Raw genomic sequence first — 14,526 nt, forward strand, 5'->3', positions numbered from 1 at the left:
TGTCACTTCAGTCAGCTCAGCATTGGCTCAAAGGCTCCTCTCCAAGCCTCATTTCTATATAACTAACCAGTTTACATTTTATTTAAGCCCAATGTGGTGCATATTTAAGGGTGGAATGGCAACCAGTGAGTGACAACACAGTAGCTATATGTCTGTTATTCATACAGTCTATGTCAAGAACCCACTAGGTACAATGTGTTTGTTATTGTAGAATGAAACTAAGGTTGTTAAAATTACCAAATTCCTACACAATCATAAAAACAGTGTCCTCAGTGGTAGCTTTTAAAAAACTGTGCTTAATCAGTTACTGCTATAGAGCTCTTTAAAAGTACTTTGCTATTGTTGGCAAAACATCGTCCATCTGTGAATATTCTGGCTAATTTTTTTTAAGCTCTACAGTCAGTTTCACAGCAGCTCGTTACTATTTATCAAGTGTGTAAAGCTGCTATTTGGATTTTCTCAGCTGTCGGACGGCAGCTTTACTTGTAATAAACTTTGAGATGTTTGACTTTACACATTAAATATTGCCCAAACACACCATGATTTTTGGTCTCTGCAGTAAGACCACTTTAGTGAGGGAGGACTTCAGGTCCTGATGACCCACATTAATATCCCACAAGGTTCAGAGGATCCAGCCTCTGGAGGTGAATACGTTGTGTCTGGGCTGAGGCTTTCCTCTGGGAGTCATCAAATCACAGGTGGCTGCAATAAATACTTGGAGCAATAACGAGTTCATAATAAAACATTCTTAATTATGACAATAGAGTTGCATTCCAACACCCATAATACCATACTATTTAGTATGCCAAAAAAATATTTAATATGTCCTAAAACATAGTTTTTCAGGGGGTGTAACTCTACTGCAGTCCACTTAAGATGACGTGGAACACTTCAATTGGCTTTCAGAGATATAATAATCCAATGTTTGTGCATATAGGTAAAGTCAGATGAATGTAATCATAGATCTTGACATCCTTGAAAAGTAAGATCAGTTGGATGGGGAATCTGAACAGGTCAAGAATTCTAATATGTTATTTCTATGGTCTAGAAAAGTTCAAACATTTTTTTTTGAACATGATCTACTCTCTGTCAAAGCCAGAAACCAGAGTCTCAAACTTTTGATTTCATAAATATAAAATTCGGTAATATTGTGGAACTACAGAATGCTATTTTTTCTTTTTCTTTTTTATACCCAAATAAGCTTTATGCTATTGTAGTCTTCTCAGTTCTGAAGCAGAAAATGTTTTCATATTCTCAGAACATCTCCTTGGGTGCTCTCAGTCAATACTTTTACATGCACAGTTAAGTCAAGCAGCTATAGCTCAATCAGGCCTTTTAATAGGACCATTGTTGTCACTACATACAAACAGTGGGGGAGAATTGATTTATTGATGGAAGTATGTCCCACACCACCGTGATATGTGGCGATATGCCTGCTTTTCAGCTAGTAGCTGAACCTTCTGGTTTACATCCCACACCAAACAATTATCATCTGCAAACAGGTTGCATGTTAAATGCTGACAACATGGATAACTTTTTTGTGCTGAACATTTCGTACTCTATCCTTTACTTGGCACTGCATCTAGTTTTGTTTTCTTCCCTTCTTCTTCTTTTGTTTTTTCCTGACTTTCTTCTACAAATTTATGCTGTTCGACTTTGGAACGTGGAAAAGGGACCATGACCCACGTGCACAACGCCTAGGCCAGTCCAAGTCCAGTTGAGGTGTATACATGAAAAAGTAAATCGACCAGCAGTTGCACAATCTAGGTGTGTTAATCTGACTAACACACAGAAATTCGACTCAGTATGATTTCAGTTGGACTAACACGTTTACATGTATCTTAAAAGTCTATTTTTTTTATCAGACTTACACAATAATTCAAGTTGTAAACATACTCAGTGTCTCTGGAACATTTTCACCATTTATTTATTTTATAGTAGCGTCAGACTTGACCCTATGACATCATCATTAAATCTTCTGGTTTCTCGATTTTAGAAAGTTGTTCATGTTTATTGTTATTTTTTAACTGTATAAACCATAGGAATAAAAGATATGGATTTCGAAAATGGGCATAGTTCCCCTTTAAATAACAACCACAAGCGTCACATTAATTGCCACCTGCACATTCAGTGTGAATATGTCAGCTACTTCTGCTTTTATTCATATTCTGAGTAAAAGTCAGTAACCTAACCTCTGTAACTGCTTCTTGTGTATAAGTGTAACGGGTGCTGTGTGGACCCAGATGCAGTACACCGGTAAACTGGAGTAGTCGGTAATGACGTTTATTTAACCCAGCACAAATCAAACAGGCAGCAAGGAGAAGCAGTTCGGCACAAAGTTCGTTCTTCGGGTCGGAACCCCAAACAAAGTCTATGGAGGGCGAACGATGCGAAGAGACGAAGCTTACTGCACTCGGCGTGGGTGAGGAGGAAACCTTGTCCGGACGGGTTGACAGCACGGTGGAGGTAAATTGCCGAGGAGATGGCGGAAGAGTAGTCGGGGACAGGCGGAGGTTTCAAGCCAGAGGAGCAGTCCGAGAATGCAGCGGTACCAGTGGGGATTAAACAGAATCGCCGAGCCAGGCGGAGAAGTCTTTACCAGCGGAGCAGATCAGGAACGCCGAATCAGAACACGTGGTCTGGGACAGAAGGCAGGTAGGTTTTCCGGGATCAGGCTAAGAGCAGGTCGGGACAGGCAGGGTCGGCTTTGGAAGATCAAACAGGAAAACGCTGGAAAGTCTTGCATGTCACTGAAGAACAATTCATGATGAGTGTGTGTGTGGAGGAGGCTTATATCCTGGGTTGATTACTGATGAGCTGCAGCTGTGAGGTGAGAGAGCAGAGCAGGCAGAGTAGGTGGGTGTGGCCAGCAGGTAGAGTGAGCAGAGGGAGAGTGAGGAAAACATACTGAGGGAGGAGAAGGCAGGATCGTGACAGAACCCCCCCAAGGGACGGCCCATGACGTCCCACAACGAACCACCGAAGCAGGGCGGGCGGCGGGGCCCGGAGGAGGGTCAGAACTCCCTCGAGACCCCAGACACACTCCGTCCGAGAGGGCACCACCGACTCGAGGCAGAACCCACGCCATCCCCGGGCGTGGACACAGGAACAGGACGGAAGCAGAACCGGATCCCCACGTGGAGGCGGGTCCGGGAGGGTTGGTCGGGATGCCGGCCGATGGAACTCCGCCACGAGGTCGCCATCCAGGATCTGGCGCGGCCGGGACCTAGGACCGCTCCTTCCGGGCTGCACTCTCCCAATCAACGAGGTATTGAAGGCCCCTCCCACGGCGCACGCAGAGCGCAGCAGGCGGCGATGCACCGAGTAGGCCGGGGTCCCATCTATGATGCGGGGAGGAGGAGGAGGTCGGGACGGAGGTTGCAGAGGGCTCTCTCGGAATGGCTTGAGTCGTGAGACGTGAAAGGTGGGGTGGACCCGCATGGTTCGGGGCAGTCGTAGGCGGACCGCCACCGGGTTGATCATCACCTTGTCGACGGGGAACGGTCCGACGAACTTGGGGGCCAATTTCTGGAGTCCTCCCGCAGGGAAGGTCCCGGTCGACAGCCATACCTTCTGCCCTCCCACCTGGTAGACGGGGCTCGAACGGCGACGGTTAGCAGCTGCAGCGTATCTTTCGGGCGGACCCCAGTAGCGGACCTGGCCTGGGTCCAAGTCTGACGATAACGACGGATGAAGGCCTCCACCAAGGATAGGCAGCCCTTTTTCTTGGTCCGGGAACAGGGGGTTGAAACCATAAGCACACTGAAATGGGGACAGGCCAGTAGCTGAGTTGGTGAGAGGTTGTGAGCGTATTCCACCCACAACAGTTGTGGGAGGACCAGGAGGCAGGGTGTTTAGAAGCCATACATCAAGTACTGCTCCATCTGCTGGTTCTTCCTCTCTGTCTGACCGTTGGACTGAGGATGGTACCCGGAGGACAGGCTGGTGGAAGCACCCAGGAGACGGCAGAATTCCCTCCAAAATGATGAGGTGAACTGAGGACCCCGGTCCGAGACCACATCAGAAGGAAGGCCATGGAGTCGGAACACATGCTCCAGGAGCAACTCAGCAGTCTCTTTGGCAGACGGGAGTTTGGGCAGTGGCAACGTGAGCTATCTTACTGAACCGATCTACCACTGTCAGGATTGTGGTGTTGCCTCCTGACAGTGGCAGACCGGTTACAAAGTCCAAGGAGATGTGGGACCAGGGGCGGCGAGGTACTGGTAGTGGCTGAAGATATCCGCAGGAGCCCCTCGTGGAGTCTTGTTTTGGCTGCAGACTGGGCAGGCGTGACAAAGCCAGTGATGTCTTCGGCCCATGGTGGCCTACCAAACCGGGCCTGCTTGCACCACCTCCCCTTGGTCCGGGCGATTCCTGGATGACAGGAGAGACGAACTGTGAGCTCACTGTAGGACCTCGGATCTTAGTCCTTGAGGAAAAGAGCCGTTCGGAGGGCATGAGCTGGGGCCCGGCTGATCCTCCGCTGCTGCCTTAACCTGCTCCTCAATCTCCCAGGTGAGGGCGGCCAGGAGACGAGAGGCAGGAACTATACTGTCCTGGTTGAGGAGTCCTCTTCCCCAACCAGAAACTGACGGGACAGAGCCGCCAGGTTTGATGTTGCGAACCAGGTCGTATGACAGGGTGAATGTGAATCTTGCAAAAAAACAGGGCCCACCGGCTTGACGGGAGTTGAGTCTCTTGGCTGAGCGGATGTACTGAGGTTTTATGATCTGTCCAGACGAGGAAGGGGGTTTTGGTTCCTTCTAACCAGTGCCTCCATTCCTCCAACGCCAATTTAACCGCCAACAGTTCACAAGGGTTGCCAATATCATAGTTTCTCTCAGCTGGAGAAAGGCGCCGAGAGAAGAAGGCACAGGGATGAAGCTCTGGTCCTCAGCGGAGCGCTGAGAGAGGACAGCCCCCACCCCAACATCGGAGGCATCCACCTCCACCACGTAATTGTCTTTCAGGGTCCGGGATCAGGAGGATGGGGCGAAATAAACTGAAGGCCGCTTTGAGGAGTTGGAACGCCTCCTGCTGCCGGGACCATCGGAAGGGATCTTGCAGGAGGTGAGAGCGTGAGAGGTGCCGCCACCGCACTGTAACCCCGGATGAATCGCCTGTAGAAATTAGCGAAGCCCAGGAAGCTGCCAGCAGCTGCTTATGGAGTCAGGAACGGGCCATGAGGTAACCGCTGAAACTTTGGCAGGGTCCATCTCCATATGATTATGGCCGATGATGTAGCCTAGGAAGGATACAGATGAGGCATGGAACTCGCATTTCTCTGCCTTGACGAAGAGAGAGTTCTTTAGCAGGCGTTGCAGGACAGTCTGGACGCGGTACGTTTTGCTTCGAGCGGGAGAAGATCAATATATCATCCAGGTACACGAACACGTATTTGTTCAGCAAGTCTCTGAGCACGTCATTGATGAGGGCCTGGAACACGGCTGGAGCATTGGTTAGCCCGAAAAGGCATCACCGGGCATTCGTAGTGTCCTGTAGGCGTGTTGAAAGCCGCCTTCCATTCGTCCCCCTCCCGGATCCGGACCAGGTGGTAGGCGCTATGGAAGATCCAGTTTAGTATAGATGGTGGACCCTGAGCAGTTCAAAGGCTGAAGCCATGAGAGGCAGGGGGTAGCGGTTCTTGATGGTGATGTCATTAAGACCTGATAATCAATGCAGGGCCTCAGGGAACCATCCTTTTTACCAACGAAGAAAAACTCCAAGCGGGAGACGAGGAGGGACGAATGATGCCGGATGCCAGGGCGCCCTTAATGTACATGTCCATCGCCTCCTCTCAGGTGCAGACAGGGAGTAAAGGCGCCTTTAGGGCGGAACAGAGCCGGGAAGGAGGTCAATGGCGCAGTCGTAGGGTCGATGTGGAGGCAGTGACGTGGCCCTTGTCTTGTTGAACACCTCCCGGAAGTCATGATATTCAGGAGGTACCTTGGAGAGATCTGGAGTAGAGCAGGAACTGGCAGGTGACAAGGGCGTGACAGTCTGTTGAAGGCAGATCTGGTGACAGGAGGGGCTCCAACCCAAAATGGACCCCGTGGACCAGTCAATGTGAGGATTATGACGGCGCAGCCAGGGATAACCAAGGATCAGGGGGAGGTTAGGAGATCTCAACACAAAAAGCTGATGGTCTCGAGATGCGTCTGACAGGAGCATGGAGATGGGCGTGGTCTGGTGGGTGACTCTTCCCAGGAGGTGACCGCTTAATGCGCTGGCCGGAATGGACGGGGCAGAGGATCCAGCTCGATCTCCAGCTGCCGGGCGAAGTTCCTCATCGATGAGATTAACATCGCTCCAGAGTCTATAAAGGTGGCGAGGGTGTGGGACCCTCTGCCAACAGAAGCTGGACGTGAAACAGTGGTCTTTGATTGGGGACAGAGTTCAGTGATTGGCTCAGCAGGATGCCCTGCTCACCGCTGAGCCCTCCCTTTTGCTGGACACCGTGATACAAAATGGCCGGCCTGGCCACAGTAGAGGCAAGATTACCTCGACGCCTTCTCTCTCGCTCTCGGGAGACAGACCAGTGCGACTCCACTCTGCATCGCTCCGCTCCCGGGGTGGCATCGGAATGAGGACCAGGAGTAGCAGGCGGCCCATTCCGGACGGATGGAGGTCCGGATCAGTTCCCTCCAACTGCTGTTCTCTCCTTCTGGCCTGAATTCGCCTGTCCAATCTTGAAGTCAGTTCAATGAGCCCATCCAAAGAACTGGGAAGGCCTAACGAGACCAACTTCGCTTTTTAATATAATGGGCCAGCCCATTGAGGAAGGCGCGCCACACTGAGCTGCCATGTTCCAATCGCCAGCCGGGCCCGGTTCTGAAGTCTATGGCGGTGGCTACCGTCCGGTTCCCCTGTCTTTGGCTCAGGAGACCCCCAGTGGCGTCAGGTCCTGCTTGAACGGGTCCGAAAACCTTTCAGTAGCTCCTCCGCTGAAGGTCTGAAGGAGGCGAAGCAGGCGTGTTTCTCTCTCCACTCCGCTGTCCCCTATAAACGTGCCCCTGCCGGTGAGGTGGTTTATGGTGAAGGCGACTCTGGCTCCTCTGTGGCGAAGGTTTGGGGCTGCAGGGCAAACAGGATTGAACAGTTCACAAAAATGGATTACAGCCCTCAGGATCCCCGGGCGATCGTTTCTGGAACCCCCACCCGGGTTCGGATACCGGACCAGGCGCTGGCATCTGTGGTGGAGCAGGTGAGGCGGAGCCGTGGTGGCGGCTGGGTCAGTGAGGAAGCCATCTGCTGCACTTGGGTGGCTAACAGAGTTAGCGCTTGTTCCAGCGCCAAGGCCGATTGGCGAGCCTCAGCTGCGTTGGAGGTGAGCTGAGCTTCATGTTGCTGTAGCATCCCTCAACGCGGGCAAGACGGGAATGGAGAGCGGCGTTATCTGCTGGGTCCATGTTTGGCCAGATTGTACTGTAACGGGTGCTGTGTGGACCCAGATGCAGTACAATCGCAAACTGGAGTAGTCGGTAATGACGCGATTTAACCCAGCACAAATCAAACAGGCAGCAAGGAGAAGCAGTTCGGCACAAAGTTCGCTCTTCGGTCGGAACCCCAAACAAAGTCTATGGAGGCGAACGATGCTAAGAGATAAGCTTACTGCACTCGGGCGCGTGGTGAGGAGGAAACCCGTTGTCCGACGGCTTGACAGCACGGTGGAGGTACCACGAGGAGATGGCGGAAGAGTAGTCGGGGACAGGCGGAGGTTTCGAAGCCAGAGGAGCAGTCCGAGAATGCAGCGGTACCAGTGGGGATTAAACAGCAGAATCGTCGGAGCCAGGCGGAGAAGTCTTTACCAGCGGAGCAGATCAGGAACGCCGAATCAGAACACGTGGTCTGGGACAGAAGGCAGGTAGGTTTTCCGGGGATCAGGCGAAGAGAGCAGGTCGGGGACAGGCAGGGTCGGCTTTGGAAGATCAAACAGGAAAACGCTGGAAAGTCTTGCATGTCACTGAAGAACAATCTGGCGATGAGTGTGTGTGTGGAGGAGGCTTATATCCTGGGTTGATTACTGATGAGCTGCAGCTGTGAGGTGAGAGAGCAGAGCAGGCAGAGTAGGTGGGTGTGGCCAGCAGGTAGAGTGAGCAGAGGGAGAGTGAGTGGAAAAATACTGGAGGGAGGAGAAGGCAGGGATCGTGACAATAAGTCTTAATTCAAAACAAGAAAGAAAAGAATGAGTTGCTCATGTTTATTAGAAAGTCTAATTCATGTTTATTTCCCCTATACCCAGATGAAACACAAATTTCAGTAAAACCAAATGAAACAAAAAAATAAAAAATAAAAACAGCTTGACAAGTACATTCCATTTCTCAATAGCTGGAACTTGTGTGTTTGAGGCAGTGGATCCAGAAGTGCACTTAACATTACATTAATGTTTGGTCACTGTCATTTAAATACACACACCACCATACAAGACCTGTGTAAACATTGCTGTGGATTCTGTGACTGTAAAATAGTGAAGTAATGATTCCACAGGGATCAAGTGAGTTCTAAAACAATGTAAATCAATAAAAGCCAATGTTGCTATGTGAATGTGGAATGTAAAACAAAAACAACATAAAAAAAAGTTTACTGCATTGAATAATGCCAGCCCTGCATGTACTGATTTATTGCTAATCTCTGTCCAAGATATTCATATATGTTTCTTGCTTAATTATAAAACTGAATAAAAAAAAATCATATGATGCCATTGTTCCAGAAAATGGGACTTTACAAAATTGAATGAAACTCCATCTGTAAAACAAACATACTATGTAGCACCAGTAGGTTAAAACAAATCATGCAGCAAATCGTGTTGCCTTCCTTCTTGTTGTTTAAAAAGACTACTTCAAGAATGTTGGGGATAAAGTCCATTTTTGTGGAATCCAGTGCAGCCACCATTGCTTTGGTATTGCTTCCTTACAGTATGGCCATTTTAGATGGTTCTCCTCAGAATCCCCAAAACAGAGGGGACAGCTGGCCATGTTTTGTCCTATGTTCTTATTGAAGCGATGACGCCTTGGTTGACGGGTGCTGGTGATGAATAAATAGATAAAAAACAGTTAGCCATTTATTATGAACAAAGATTTATCTACACATGAAGATTATGTCTCAAAAACCTTTTAATGCCTTAAACTATCTTCATTGTAGATGGTGTAATCTGACCTTTGACCTTTTTGGTTATATAATGTCATCACTTCATCATTACATCCCATTAAACATTTGTGACACTTTGTCAAAATTAACCTATGAATTCTTGAGTTAAAGCCAAAAACATGTTTTTGAGGTCCAAGTGACCTTTAACCATTGATTTCTAATTCTAATGAGTTCTTCATTGAGTCCAAGTGTACGTTTGTGCCAAATTTGAAAAAAAAAAATAATTTAATGCCTTCCTGAGATGCTGCATTCATGAAAATGAGAAGGATGCAGAGTCAAAGTGACCAACAGACTGAGTTCAAGTGAACTTTTGTCCCAAAAATTGGAATAAAAGTTTAACATTTCAATGCAAGAACCGGAAAAGATGACTCCCTTTAACTGATTGTCATTTGTATTCATTGGGAGTTGAGGTCGTGTTACATGTGTCCATCGCCCTGCAGAATAAACCACAGTGCTGCTTTCCCTCAGGTGTTTCCCATCATTGCTCAGTAACCTGTTCACAGAAAACAGCTCATCAGTGATAGCAGAAGATTCTTACTATGAACAAGAAAGTACCTGGTTTTCCACAAGCCTTCACACACTGCTGATGCGTGTCAAAGCGATTCTGGTTTCCGCCGCAGCCTCCATACCAGAAGCGTGTGCAGCTCTTGCTGACAGCATCGAAGTGCCACTTGAGGACAAATTTGGCGCAAGAACCTTCCTCTTTGGGAAGCTGGCAAATGTCTACGGCTGTTGAGGCCGCTGTGAGAGAAGGAGAACAATCAGGGAAAGTTTGATAACACGTGCAACTTGGAAAGCAAATATTTCTGGCGTGCTTTCATGAACAACAATGACTGGCGCAATTAGCTGTAAATATATCATTATACATAATGACTTGTACTGAAGAGATAATGGCATTATTTTGCCAGAGACCAGTTTGCGTTGTGGAAAGGAAATCGGCTTGTAAATGTTTCAAGGAAAGAACAAAAGCACTTCTATGACAGCGGACTTCAATTTTTCCATAATCATGAGATATAGCATGGACTGTAAGTATCTTGTGCCAATTTACTCTGATACTGACGCGGGACTGACAAATTGAACTTGCTCTGAGTGAGGCGCACTGCCAAAAAACAATGAACCAGTGAACAAGGCTTTCCATTTATTTTCTCTGTGGTTATGACTTGGCTCGCTCCTATGACAAAAGCGTAACCTTCTCGGTTTTCCATGCTTGGCTTTTTACTTGTTCAGTCAGTCATTTGGACCATCTGAGGGGCAGTCGAGGAGGTGGTCGGGTTTCCAGCTGAATACAAAGAACTTTTTGTTTTGCAAAGTGAGCACAGTTTGTGGAAACTGAATTATGTAACAGAGGATGCCTAAGTGGTGACTTGATGTCCAGATATATGCCCAACATTAGAGGTGGTCTGACAAGGTTTGATCGAAATCATGTTTGGAGGATGTGGATTTGCTTGTTTAAAACTAGACAGGGAAGGAAGTGTTTTTTTTTTCTAATTGGCTACCATTGGCATGGCAAACACGTGCACCCACATCAATGTCAGTTATGTCTCCAGAACAGGGAGTAAGAGGGGAAGGAACAGTCACAAAATATTGTAGGCTGACAGGAAACTACTCATGTGAATTTGTGGATGAGATCTCACCTGGAACTGGCATGATCTTCACCTGTTCAACCTGCTGCACTTCTGACTGAGGCTCTGGCACTGTGGAAACATAAAAGTGGCTTCAGCTTAAAGAAATACATGTTCACAAGCTGTTGGAAAAATACCAAGAGGATTTTTAACATGGTGCAATATGGATATAAATGACCACATTATCAGTCACAAATAACCATTGGTAGGTTGCTTTTCTTTTCCAACTTTAAAGAGGTAGTTTAGGTTTTTTGAAGTGGGGTTGTATGACATACTTATCCAAATACAGCATATTACATTAGAAAAGATGTCAGTCGATAAGCCCCCTTCTGGAGAAGCAGGCTGGAGTCCGACGTGGATGCTAAGCAATCTACTGCTGTGGAGGGGCCGGCAAAAAAACATATTTTAGTCACTTTAAAAAAATGTATGTCAGTTAAAATGTACGCTATATTGGGCATATTTTCATGGCTTTACCTAAATATCAGACAGTGATTTCCACCAAGAAATGAGACACATTGCTCTCTTCAAAGGCAGACTCCACTGAGAAAAAGATTTAGCATCACTGAATAGTTTAAAACTAACTAGTGAGCTAAAATGACAATCAATGGAGTCAGGTGGTTGTGATGAGAGCATAGATGTGGAACTGAAGCTGTTAATGGCTTCTCTGTCAAAATAGGCTGTCTGGCAGAAAGGTAAAGCAGTTAAAATACTCTCAACATAGTGTGCACTTGAACTGTTTGAGATTGTTTTTTTGGTGGGTCTTATTTAGACGGTTAAAATACATTTAGTTCAGCCTGCTTTTCTAGACTGGGGGCATGCTGACTGGCATCTAGCCTACTGTAAGAACTACACTGACTATGTATTACTGCCCCATACAACCCCACTTAAAAAAAATCAGAACCATCCTTTTAACTCACTGATGGATGTGAGTCATATTATCCCTTGGTGACAGTTATATATGACACTTTCAATACACCCTCCTCAATTTCTATGTATTGCATGTATTTAATTGACTGTTAGCTAAGCGCCACTACCAATGGGTCTTAAGTTTTACAAACAAGCAAGCATCACATTTGCTAGCCAACAACCATGGATTTTGCCAGATGAAACTGCAGCAAATAGAGTTTATAAGCCATGGCCAGCTGGCAAAAGCTAATGCTGAAGCTACAGCTTCGCTAGTTGGTTAAAAATTTCATCTCTTTATTTAAGCTTGTTGGGTATTGTCTGTGATCATATTTAATGTTTCTTAATTTAAAGGCGCCTCCAAGGACAGGCATTGGAAGTTAGTAGTACCCTAAATGCTGTGATACATTGTGAAACATTACATGAAATGTAGGAAAGGAAAAGAGACAACCCTCCAAACTAGGGTCCCTTTTATCAGAATCGTATGCAGGCACCATTTTAGCATATGGAGATATTCAGAGCTTGACAGGCCTAGTGTGCCTAGTCACACTTGCTAAGTTATGGACAAACACAGTTCTAGGGCAAGGTTTCATAAATATTCCTTTGTACATTTTGTACAAGCCCCAAGGGAAGCAGCTGAGCCTTGTTTTCAATTTTCCCAGTGGTCACTTGCAGTAATGCAGCACTAAAAAAAACCCTGCAGCCCAAAAATCATTTTCCCCATAGGCCACCACTATAAAACAGTTAACAGGAGACCTTGAACTGCAAGCTAAGTCAATTGTGATTCTTTCGTTTATGAATTTTTGATCCATGGGGGTTTTATGTTTGTAAAACTTTCCTTGAGCAGAGATATATATATATAAATAGTTTAAAAAGTCATGATGTCATCACAATGTCAAATATATGGTCCAAGAGGGAAGTCAGGGGTGGGGACAGTAGAAGAAACACTACGGTGCAAATTCAAGAGGTTTTTTGGCATATGCACAGGCAAGAAATTCTCACTGTACTGAATAGACACCATCTTGGTGTCCAGTATCCAGATCTAATAATATATCCATGGTTTCGTATCTGGAGTTGAAGCTCACAATATGCAGCCTAATATTTCGCCATCATACCAGGGAGTGGCACATTCCCTCAGAGGGTCTCACACCCATAACCACTTACCTGAGCTCATGCAGTTTTTCAAGCAGAGCGCCTCAGTGTCGAACCTATTGTCATTGCCTCCACAACCTCCATACCAGAACTGTGTACAGATCCCGTTCTTTCTGTCAAAGAACCACTTAGCCTGATAGTCTTTGCACGGCATTCCAGGGTCATAGTCAAGTGAGCATGGGTCTGCAAATTCATTAACTAGAACATGCACAAAGGAAAAAAACAAAAACAACAGCAGTGATGGACGACAGACAGAGAGAAAAGAGTTTGTGTTAAGATTAAATTATAAACGATATGATGCATACAAGTTACTATATGCTGTTAAAGAAGATGCTGGTAATGGGTACATTCACATTAGAAGAGTGTTTAAAAGGCTCTAATGGAGTCTAAATAGTGCTGCTATGGTTCATTCTCATTGTGCATTGGAAATTGGCATTCAAAATGGCATAACATTCTTAAGAGGGCTCAGGCTACTGGTATTATGAGGAGTTTGGACATTTTGAAATGAAGCAGTCAGTAGAAAGAAAGAGGTTTAAGTGTAGGTTTTCATTGGTGAATTGGAAAGTTAGTTATATCTACAGCTACTGTTAGTTGATTTTAGTTATCTAGGATAAATGTTGGCATTGTACATTTCTGCAAAACACTGATATGTCACATTTGTACATTTCATATGTAGCTGATATGTTGAAACTCTCTTCACTTTGGATTTACAATTTGGTGTTGTGACAACACTGTGGTTAATGTGTGGTTAGGTTCAAGCACAGAAAATACTCATTTATGGTTTGGAAAAGATCACGTTTTGGCTTAATACCCAATATTGTCGCCAGACCAATGACTGGAAATGTCACTGGTCTCAAACAGTGGTCTGCAGCTTGGCAGCCATCTCACCTAAGTCTCACATGACACAACATCCCCTTTCTCCTCCTGATTAGAAATTTAACTCAGATACATGTAATCTGAACTACATTACTTTAGAAATGTTGATATGAAACATTGGAAATGTAGCATAGCTGTAGTTTGCAGAAATGTACAATACCGACACATTATTCTTGCGACTAGGCTGGACCCCTGAGATACTTTGTCATCACTAATTATGGAAAAATCCACTAGAGTCTTGGTTTCATTTAGAGATGCACGATATTGGACTATTTGCTGGTATCCAATATGCCAACACATAACAACTCAATTGGCCGAAAACTGATACCAATAACGATATAGCGCCATCGGTTATCAGATATATCGGTATCGGTTATACTTTTCTCCCCACCTAATTTTAGTGATCATTGAGTCTCTTCTGTAGTGGAATTAACATCATATGATGCATACTCTTATCATGATGGCCCACCAGCACATGGAGAAATGAAATACAGTGCTTTTCAATGTATGTTACATTCTTTTATTGTGCAAAATAAGAAAATGTTGTTGGCCTATAGTTGATTTTAAAGCCAATTTTGGCCAATACCAATGACAAACCGATTATTAGCATGTTGGCCCATTCCCATTGTTGATCTTCAAGCCAATATCATCTGATACCAATGATGCACTGATATAAATGTGCATCCCTAGTTGCATTGCTGTTTCATTCTTTTCTGGTCAGTTTGTGTAAACTGCAGGGTGCTGCCCACACTGGCTTATCAAAGTCTTGTAAATAAAGACAGCATTGCTGCTGTTATAATAATAACTGAACGAAAGTAGGGCCTCT

The 14,526-nt window shown here is 45.9% G+C and overlaps 1 pseudogene; it reads right to left on the minus strand.

Annotated features, from left to right (window-relative positions):
* Positions 1-8,199: 8,199 nt before the first annotated feature.
* The window catches only part of LOC121948882 (uncharacterized), a 59,191-nt pseudogene continuing 52,864 nt past the window's right edge, over positions 8,200-14,526 (minus strand).

Source organism: Plectropomus leopardus, chromosome 10 (assembly GCF_026936395.1).
Source record: "Plectropomus leopardus strain MGB_pleo_1.0 chromosome 10, ASM2693639v1, whole genome shotgun sequence".
Classification (NCBI taxonomy): domain Eukaryota; kingdom Metazoa; phylum Chordata; class Actinopteri; order Perciformes; family Serranidae; genus Plectropomus; species Plectropomus leopardus.